The sequence below is a fragment of the Mastomys coucha genome, chromosome X (genome assembly GCF_008632895.1).
Source record: "Mastomys coucha isolate ucsf_1 chromosome X, UCSF_Mcou_1, whole genome shotgun sequence".
NCBI classification, from domain to species: domain Eukaryota; kingdom Metazoa; phylum Chordata; class Mammalia; order Rodentia; family Muridae; genus Mastomys; species Mastomys coucha.
In genome coordinates, this window is record NC_045030.1 from 64908056 (window position 1) to 64917099 (window position 9044).

General features: G+C 39.2%; 1 pseudogene across 1 annotated transcript; it reads right to left on the minus strand.

Annotated features, from left to right (window-relative positions):
• Positions 1–7107: 7107 nt before the first annotated feature.
• Positions 7108–7877, minus strand: LOC116089168 (annotated as a pseudogene). Its single transcript, XR_004118316.1, has one exon. The product of XR_004118316.1 is annotated as a phosphoglycerate mutase 1-like (transcript).
• Positions 7878–9044: the final 1167 nt, after the last annotated feature.

The window sequence follows — 9044 nt, forward strand, 5'->3', positions numbered from 1 at the left end:
TTCCATATGTTCCTTGCTCATGGTGTTTTATCATAGCAACGAAGGGTAATGAGATTGTGAAAAATTAGTGCTGAAGTTGCTGAGATCTATGGAAGGGGTGAATTTTCTACCTGTGAAATTGTGGAAAGGAAATATTTGTATGAGTTTTGATGCTATTCTTCAAATTTCAAAAGCTACAGCTAAAACTTTAGCCAAGGATGCCATGAAATGTGTGAGGCAAGTTGGAAATGCTTACATATATCTGGCAAAGCTAATGAAGCTGATGAAGGAGAGAGAGAACCTAAAGCAAGTTTTCAATTGCCATGAAAATGTGATAGTCTGGGAAAAGGTGACTCATTGGACATAACTTTATAGAAAGGCAAAAGAGGCATTAAGGCATCAAACAAGAAAGGGCAGATGAATTTAGTACTATGTAACAATGTTGGAAGAGATAACATAAAATCTGATGTAAGAATCCATTCACTCTTAAAACCAAAAATTATCTGTTCATATTCTAGTAACATATTGAGTAATAGGGGGCAAGAACAATTCTCTTCTTTGCCAAGGGTTTTAACCAACATTCATTACAAGAGTGAAAAATAACTCGTTTAGAAGAGCAGCAGGTGGAATTTAAAGTCCCATTAATAACAAAAACATAGTTGGATACTCTGAATCTATTTCTTATGAAAATAAAAAGGTTGAGGTTTTATTTTTAGCTTTAGTTTAGTTTATAAACACAAACATTGCTTTCAAGCCTTGACCAGGACATTATTCAGTTTGTCAAGGTCACATGCATTCCCTTGGTACTTGATCACATTTATTAAAATTGATGTAGAACTCAACCTGGATACACTATAGTGCTAGAAATCATTCAAATTTCTGAAATGACCACATTCATCAGAGTTGGAACCAATGAATTTAATATTAGAAACTTTGAATGAATGCCTCCTAGAGGAAGTTATGTACTAAAGTCATGGGTGATTTTAAAGGCTTTCTAAAACAGATGCAGAGGCCAGGAAAATCAATCATACAGCAAGACATGTAGGTAGTGGAGGATTTATTGATGTGCTTGATAAAGTAATAGAAGGACATATTGACTAAGACTGCCAAGTATTCATAAAAAAAATTTCAGAAAAACCCGTTGATTTATCCACAAGGAAAGAGGGAGAGGAAGAAGAAACTGAAGGAGAACTAGCAATGTAGATGTACTGGCTAGTTTTGTGTGTCAACTTGACACAGGCTGGAGTTATCACAGAAGGGAGCTTCAGTTGGGGAAGTGCCTCCATGAGATCCAGCTGTGGGGCATTTTCTCAATTGCCCCTTGTGGGTGGTGCCATCCCTGGGCTGGAGGTTTTGGGTTCTATAAGAGAGCAGGCTGAGCAAGCCAGGGGAAGCAAGTCAGTAAGGAACATCGCTCTATGGCCTCTGCATCAGCTCCTGCTTCCTGACCTGCCTGAGTTCCAGTCCTGACTTCCTTGTGATAAACAGCAAGACGAAAGTAAGCCAAATAAACCCTTTCCTCCCCAACTTGCTTCTTGGTCATGATGTTGTGCAGGAATAGAAACCCCGACTAAGACAGTAGACACTACCAAAATCTGTCTCAGTATTTTTATTTGTACAGTCTTTGAAGGACGAGATAATGGATTATCATGGAATGCAGCATTAAAGGTAACCATGTAACCACCAGAAATATTTTTGCGTGAACACTTGAGTGAATTTAAAAGAGAACATGGCTTACACTGTTCTTCAAAATATCTAGAAAGGAATAGAATATTGATGATCCCCCAGCCATCAATGTCAGATATAAATGATATTATTATAATGTACCATTACAAGGTTAATGTTAGACTGATGCTACATCACAGTTCCTATGACATTCACTTCACTTCATAACAACATATTGATAAGATGTCATTGCATCACAAGGACTAATATAGTACAATGAAATATTTTCAGAAGCAGACCACCTTCAAATATTTGAATTACAGCATACCACTGTACTTTCTATTTCATTCTTAGTTATTGTAGTTAATCATTTGCTTTGGCTTTTCTATTTTCATTTTTCTGATTAAAAATATTCTCATGTAGCTGAGGGTGACTGACTCCAAACTTCTAACCCTTTGGCTTTAGCCTTCCATGTGCTGGAATTACAGATGTGTGCCACCACATCTGGAATTTACGTTGTCTTTTTAGATTTAAAGAAATGGGAATACAAACCAGAGCCTTGTGAGTGCTAAGCCAGCATTCTATCATTGTTGTATATTCTTAGACCCTATATATTAGAATCCCACCAGCATTTACATAAATAAAAACAATAAATACAGGGTTTGGTACTATCTGTATTTTCTTATATCCAATAAGGGTTCTGAAATATATCCTCTGTGGATAATGAAGGGTTACTATATACATTTGACTTTTAGTGCATTCTCTGATACACAATCTATGAAACCCCAGCATCTACAAAGTATAAAATATCTTTCCTATACCAGTGAGATAACTGATGGTTTGGGGTTCTTGAATGGGTCTCGATGTGGGGAAGGGGCTGGTATTAAGGTAAACAACCAAGTATTTAGAGAGCTGGGACTTTATGATCTATACTCTGAACTCGTGGCTACATTTGCAAATCCTCCCACCAAAATCCAAGAAGTGTATGGATGGGTGAGTTGCTGGGGTAGAGACTACAACTATGTATTGGGTGGATGATGTAGTTCAGTGGGGACTTTGTAGACTAAACTAGCTCTTCATTTGGGTATTCTTTTGTATTCTTTATTGAAAGACCCCCAGAACTGGGGAGAACCTTACTTAAGTCTGGGGATGATGAGACCACCCAATAACTCATGAGAGACTGAACTTGCTGCAATCACACGAGGTTTATTTGGGATAGACCTGTACTGGGGTCGATCTCGTGACCATGCTGGCCAGAGGAGTTCGACCCCAACACAAGAAGTGAGAGGTATTTAAAGGGAAAAACCACAAATTGGGGGCGGGGAGAGGGTTACCAAGGAAACATAACATAAAAACAGTGGAAAATTTCAGAGGGACCCAACCCAAGGTATTCAGTTAGGGAGGGGAACATATTCCTCCATCCTTTGCAGGGTGGAGAGCCTCAACAGGGTGTAGAGCCTTGTAAACCAGTAGACCTTCATTCCTAGTTCTGCCGTCATTGTGGATCGGTCAGGAGAGGCAGGTATAGGGAACCAGAGCCCTGAGGCTCTGAGTTAGCCAAGTTCCTGGAACTAGCTACTCCACATTTTTGGCTTGTTACAGAGGTTTTCCATGCCCCCTTTTAGGTAAAGGTTATACATTATACATACATTTCTATTAATGCCCTCATTTTAAATTCTGAGATTCTCCAGCCTTTCATTTATCATGTCTTTTAGACAATTGAAAATTTTGAGCTGCCATTGTAAACCTGAAGGCAGAGTCATGGAAACCTCTGATTTGTTACCAATTAGGACAAAAGTGTGTAGAACCTGGGGATCCACTGATTGACATTTGGCATTAAAAGTTAATCTGTGGTACACAATCATTTCCTGTAATTCACAGAAGAATTCAACTGTGTCACATTCAGTTCCTATATGTAGACTAGGAGAATTAGTTAATATAGTAACATTCTTTCATATTAGGACCCAGAAGTCAACAACAACAAAACAAAAACCAAAAGAAAAGAAAAAAACCTTCCTACTATTCATTGTAAAAAACAAAATAGGCTTGGTATGTAACCTAGTTTAATTACACAATATTGTTGCATCTTTGTTTTTATTATTTTTTATCTGTGACAAATGAAGAAATTCTCGGAAATATGAATGGTGCTTGATGGAGTAGCACTGATAAGGGCTAATAGAATCTAAGAAGTTATTTAGGAAAAATAACATGGTGATAAAATGTCAGATGAGTGTTGAGTAGAGTGACACACCCCTGTAATCAAAGCACTAAAAAATCTAAGGCAGGAGAATTGCAGTGACTCCAAGTGTGGCAGCCACCAGCAACTACACGAACCCGGTCTCTGGAAGAGAGGAATAATGAGATTGAGTCATGGTTTCTGATCAAGGTCCGATGTGTATTTTGATTTTGAGAAATAAATAGGCAGGGAAACATTCCTCCAGTCAGCCAGGATCTTGTAGCCAAATTCGCATCTTGATGTTCGGTCCAGGAGGCAGGATGTAGCTCCTAGCAGGAACTTTGAGAGAGGCAGAGAAGTGGCAGAACAAAAGGGCTTTGTTTATGTCAGGAAGCCTCACCGTAGGTGGGGGAGCTGCTTTGTGGTAAGGGTAAGTAAGGTCTGAGTCAGCAGGCTTTTGGCTGAAGCCCAGCCCAGATTTTATACTTAGTTTGCAAAATGTCTAATCTACTTAGTGAGATGATGATTTTGTATCTTGCCACTTTGCTGAAAGTTGTTATCATAGCTAAGAGGTTTTTTTTTTTGGTAGGATGTTCAGAGTCCTTTTTGTATAGAATCATATTACTAACAAATAGGGGAAATTTAACTTATTCATTTCCTATTTGTATCTTTATTTTTTCTTGCTTTATTGTTACAGGTAAGATTTTAGAGAAACCTGTCTCAAAAAAGCCAAAATAAATAAATAAAAAAATAAATAAAAGATTTTAGTCACATTGTTGCATAATACTGGCAAACCTGGGTACCCTTGTCACACTGTTTTTTGAAGTCATGGTTTCAGATTTGTCTCCAATAAATATAACGCTGGTTGTATGTTTGCCATAGGGATGCTGACTTTTGGTCAGGGTATTTTCTGCATTTTCTTAACTAATCATTTGATTTTTGTCCTTGTTTGGGGCATTAATCAGTTTATGTTACTGAAATGATATTCATTTGATCATGGTGTATTGTGGTTCCATTTTTCTTTTTCTTCCCTTGTGGTATCCAGGAATTGCTGCACATCCAACAGTGGAAGATGGAGCAAAACAAAGTTCCAGGGTTCAAACCTTCTCTCTGTGTGTCAGGACTCTATTGTATGCCAAGCAGAAAAGGATAAGTTCCTGAATGGATGGGTTAGCAGGACTCTGGTCTGGCAGTGAATGCCTGGGAAAACATGGGGAATGTTTCTACCAGAGATCTCAGTGTTACAGCTCTTTTAGATGACATACAATGAAGTAGCTCTCTCAGATGTCAAGGGTTTCCAGTAATGTCAGACTTCAATATTAGTAGCAGGGATTCCCAACAGTGTGTGGTTTCCTAGGAGTTGTGGAATTTGTTTTGCTGAGAAATCTTACATATATCACCAAAGAAATTGGCCTATACTTTTTAAATATCTTTATCTTGTTTTGGTATATTATACTTGCTTTGTCAAATACATTCTAAATATTTCCTTTTTTATGGAATACTTTGAAAGCATTGGTGTTAGTTCTTCTGTAAAGTCTAGTAGAATTCAAAAGTGACCCTGACTGACTGTTTCTGTTTCTGGGCTTTTATTCTCATCCTTGTAAGGCTTTTTTTTTTTTTTTAATTGCTCATAGCTTACTATTTGTTGTGGAACCTCATTATTAAGGTAGCAGTCCCCTATGACCTGATAGCTTTCTGAAACAGGTGTAAAATGGGGACTCCCTTTCTTAGCAGGGGTTCCCCTGTATTTGCCTGCCTTTGTTTGGAGAGTGACCTTAAGCAGTTGGCTGGCCTTGGCCGGCCTTGCCTGAAAAGTGACCTTGTAGAGAACTCTGTTCAAGGCTGCATAAACCAGCACACACATCCTGTTCTGGCTCCCAACCTGCATGATAATTAGGTGCTGTATTATAGTCAAAAGGCCTTCCTGCTCACTTAATGTTCAAATCAATTATCCCTTTCCACCCATACCCTTAAAACAGCCCTTCTATTGCCTATTCCTGAAACAATAAAGTAGACTTGTTTCACTGCAGCAGTCTCTGGAGGTCATTCCACCATACACATGGTCATCTGAACCCTGCTCTTCACCTCTGCCTAATTTGTCCCCTCAGTCTGATGCCCAACAGCCTCCTGGGAGAAGGAGGGGGGCACGACTACTGTTATGTTAATGGATTTAATATCTTCCTTTTAGACCATATCTTTCTAAAAAATGATTTCTTCTAGATTTTCTTTTTCTTTTTTTATTGTACATCACTCCTTTATTATACTGATCTGGAAAGTGACTTAGTTGTTCTGCCCAAACGAGTTCTGAACCCACACTGTAGGCTCAAGCAGCTAGAACATGATTCAGACAGTGAAAAACAAAAACTTGGACATGATCAAGGGGCACTTCACCTCTATAAAACAAGGCAAGGGATCCAAACACAGCAAAAAGGAAGAGGAGATTATCCCATCTAATATGAGGAATGACTTGTTTTCTGGTGACCACAATGGACTGTTTCTTTTGTTTGTTTGGTTTTGGTTTTTTTCGAGACATTGTTTCTATGTTTAGCCCCGTCTGTCCTGGAACTCACTCTGTAGACCAGGCTGGCTTCGAACTCAGAAATCCACCTGCCTGTCTCCCAAGTGCTGGGATTAAAGGTGTGGGTCACCTACGCCCTGCCCCACAAGGGACTGTTTCAACTAGCAACCTTATAGTTGCTTTTCTGTGCTGATATATGTATATATACCTTATTTTTGTAAAAGTAAATGTAACACATAGACTTGACAAGATTTATCCCAACCTCTAGGGCCAGCAGCTCCTTTAGGGTCAGGGTTAAAATCACCATGAGGTTACTTTCACTCTCCACTGGAATGACTATGCCCCAGTTAACAAACTTCAGGAAGAGTTCAGGAAAGGTTCTAGGGACAAAACTGGACTGCAGCTTCTCCTCACTGGTCATACCACAGCACAGTTCTCCCTGATTTCTTCCTAAGCAGACCCTTAGGAAACAAATAACTAAGAAAAACTATAATCACTATTTCTCAACTCTTCTTGCACAGGTACCAGTCCCTGAATGTAGACCAAGAACCTGCATCCCCAGAGGTGTTAACTCTGACTAGATTCTATGAAGGGAGTGGGTGCAGGGGATAAAATACTAAAATGAAGATGGGAGCCCCAGGTCCTCATCTGCAACTACAACTTAAACCTAAGATCCTAAAGATGTAGTCAGTGTGGCAGGTACTGGGGAAGGTGCAGGAGGCAGGAACAGGCAGGGAGCATGTTAGGGTAGGAGTCTGCCTTCTCGCCTTCATTTCATCAACTTGCCCTTTCTCGCCTTCATTTCTTCAACAGCCACAGCCTCCATGGCTTTATGCATGGTCATCTCATCTCCCAAGAACTGTATGGGCTTGATGGGCTTCAAGTTCTTGTCCGATTCATAGATGATGGGAATGCCTTTGGGTAGTCTCAGCTCCATGATGGCCTCTTCTGAGAGACCCTCCAGATGCTTGACAATGCCTCAAAGGCTGTTGCCGTGGGCATTAATCAAGACCCTTTTCCCTTCCTTGATCTGGGGGACAATTTCTTCATTCCAGAAGGACAGAGCTCTGGCAATAGTGTCCTTCAGGTTCTCACAGGAGGGGAGCTGGTCCTCAGTAAGGTCTGTGTACATGCGATCCTTGCTGATGTTGCTATAGAAGGGATGGTCAGGCTCCATGGGAGGCAATAGGGCATCATAATAAGATCGTCTCCAGATCTTTACCTGTGCCTCACTTCTGCTTTATTGGTACCTGTTAGACCCCTATAGTGTCGCTCATTGAGGCGCCAGGTCCTGACCACTGGCAACCACATCTGGTCAATGGCATCCAGGACTGTCCAGAGGGTCAGGATTGCTCACTTCTGCACAGAGGTGAAGAAGATGTCAAATTCATAGCCAGCATCTTACAACACCTGCCTGCCGAGCTTCACTTCCTCCTGGCCCGCAGGGCTCAGGTCAGCATCATACCAGCCACTGAAGCTATTCTCCAGGTTCCAGGAGCTCTCGCCATGCCAGATCAGGACCAGCTTGTAGGCAGCCATGGTGACTGAGGATCGCTGAGATTCTCTTTGCAGCCCACCTCCCCCTTCTTCTAGATTTTCAATTTACTCTAAGTGGGCACAATATTATCTAAAATTCCATGGATTATAGTGGTTTGGTATCTTATCCTCCTTTCATCCCATTTTGCTAATTTCTCTCTCTCTAATACCTAGGGATTGAATTTGTGCCACATGCATGTTACACATGCCTCAGTTCTTTTCTCTTCATTTTGGTTAGTTTTCTTCCGTATTTGGCAATCCTTTTTTTTTTTTCTTTTCAAAAGCCAACTCTTTATTTCATACCTTTCATTGATTTTGTATTTTCCATTTCATTAATTTCACTTCTGAACTTTATAATACCTTTCTTCCTATTAATTTTGAGATTGGGTTGTTTTTAAAGACTTGGTGGTGAATTATTGTTATTTTACGTTTCTCTGATTTTTAGTAAGTAGGTCATGTTAATTATAAACTTTTAGAACTGCTTTACTGTATTCAACAAACATTAGTGAGTCAGGATTTTATTGGCATTCTTAAAGTATTTAAAATTTTCTCTACTGCTTTCTTCTATTACTTATTACTTAGTCAACCGCATTTTGTTCAATCTCTATATGTATGTGTATATTCTGTACTCTCTACTGGTTTTTATTTCTTTTTGTTGTAGTTGTTTTGAGACAGGTTCTAACCATGTTTCTCTGGCTTTCCTGGACTTCACTATGTAGACTAGCTGTCCTTGAACGTTTAAGAGATTCCCTGCTTCTACTTGAGTGTTGTAACTAAAGGCATCCACCACTTCACACAGCTTGGTATTTATTTGTAGCTTTATTCCAGATATAAATACGATATAATATGATATGAGAAATTATTTAAATTTGTGTATTTGTTTTATTTTATAAAACTATTGATTTTAAGAAAAGTTCAATGGGCTATGAAAAGACTGTATATGTGTCACCTGTTGGGTCTATGTTATCTATAATCTAGTTTAATTCTAGTATTTCTTTGATTCTTTTTATGTACATGGCCCATTTATTGGTGAGAGTGGGATATTATTATATTCAGAACTGCCTGACATTTTATATTGAGTTACATTTGTTTTAGGGAATTATGTGTGCCAAGGTTTTGTGCATATGTATTTACAATAGTTATATCTTCTTTTTTTTTTTTTCATCATGG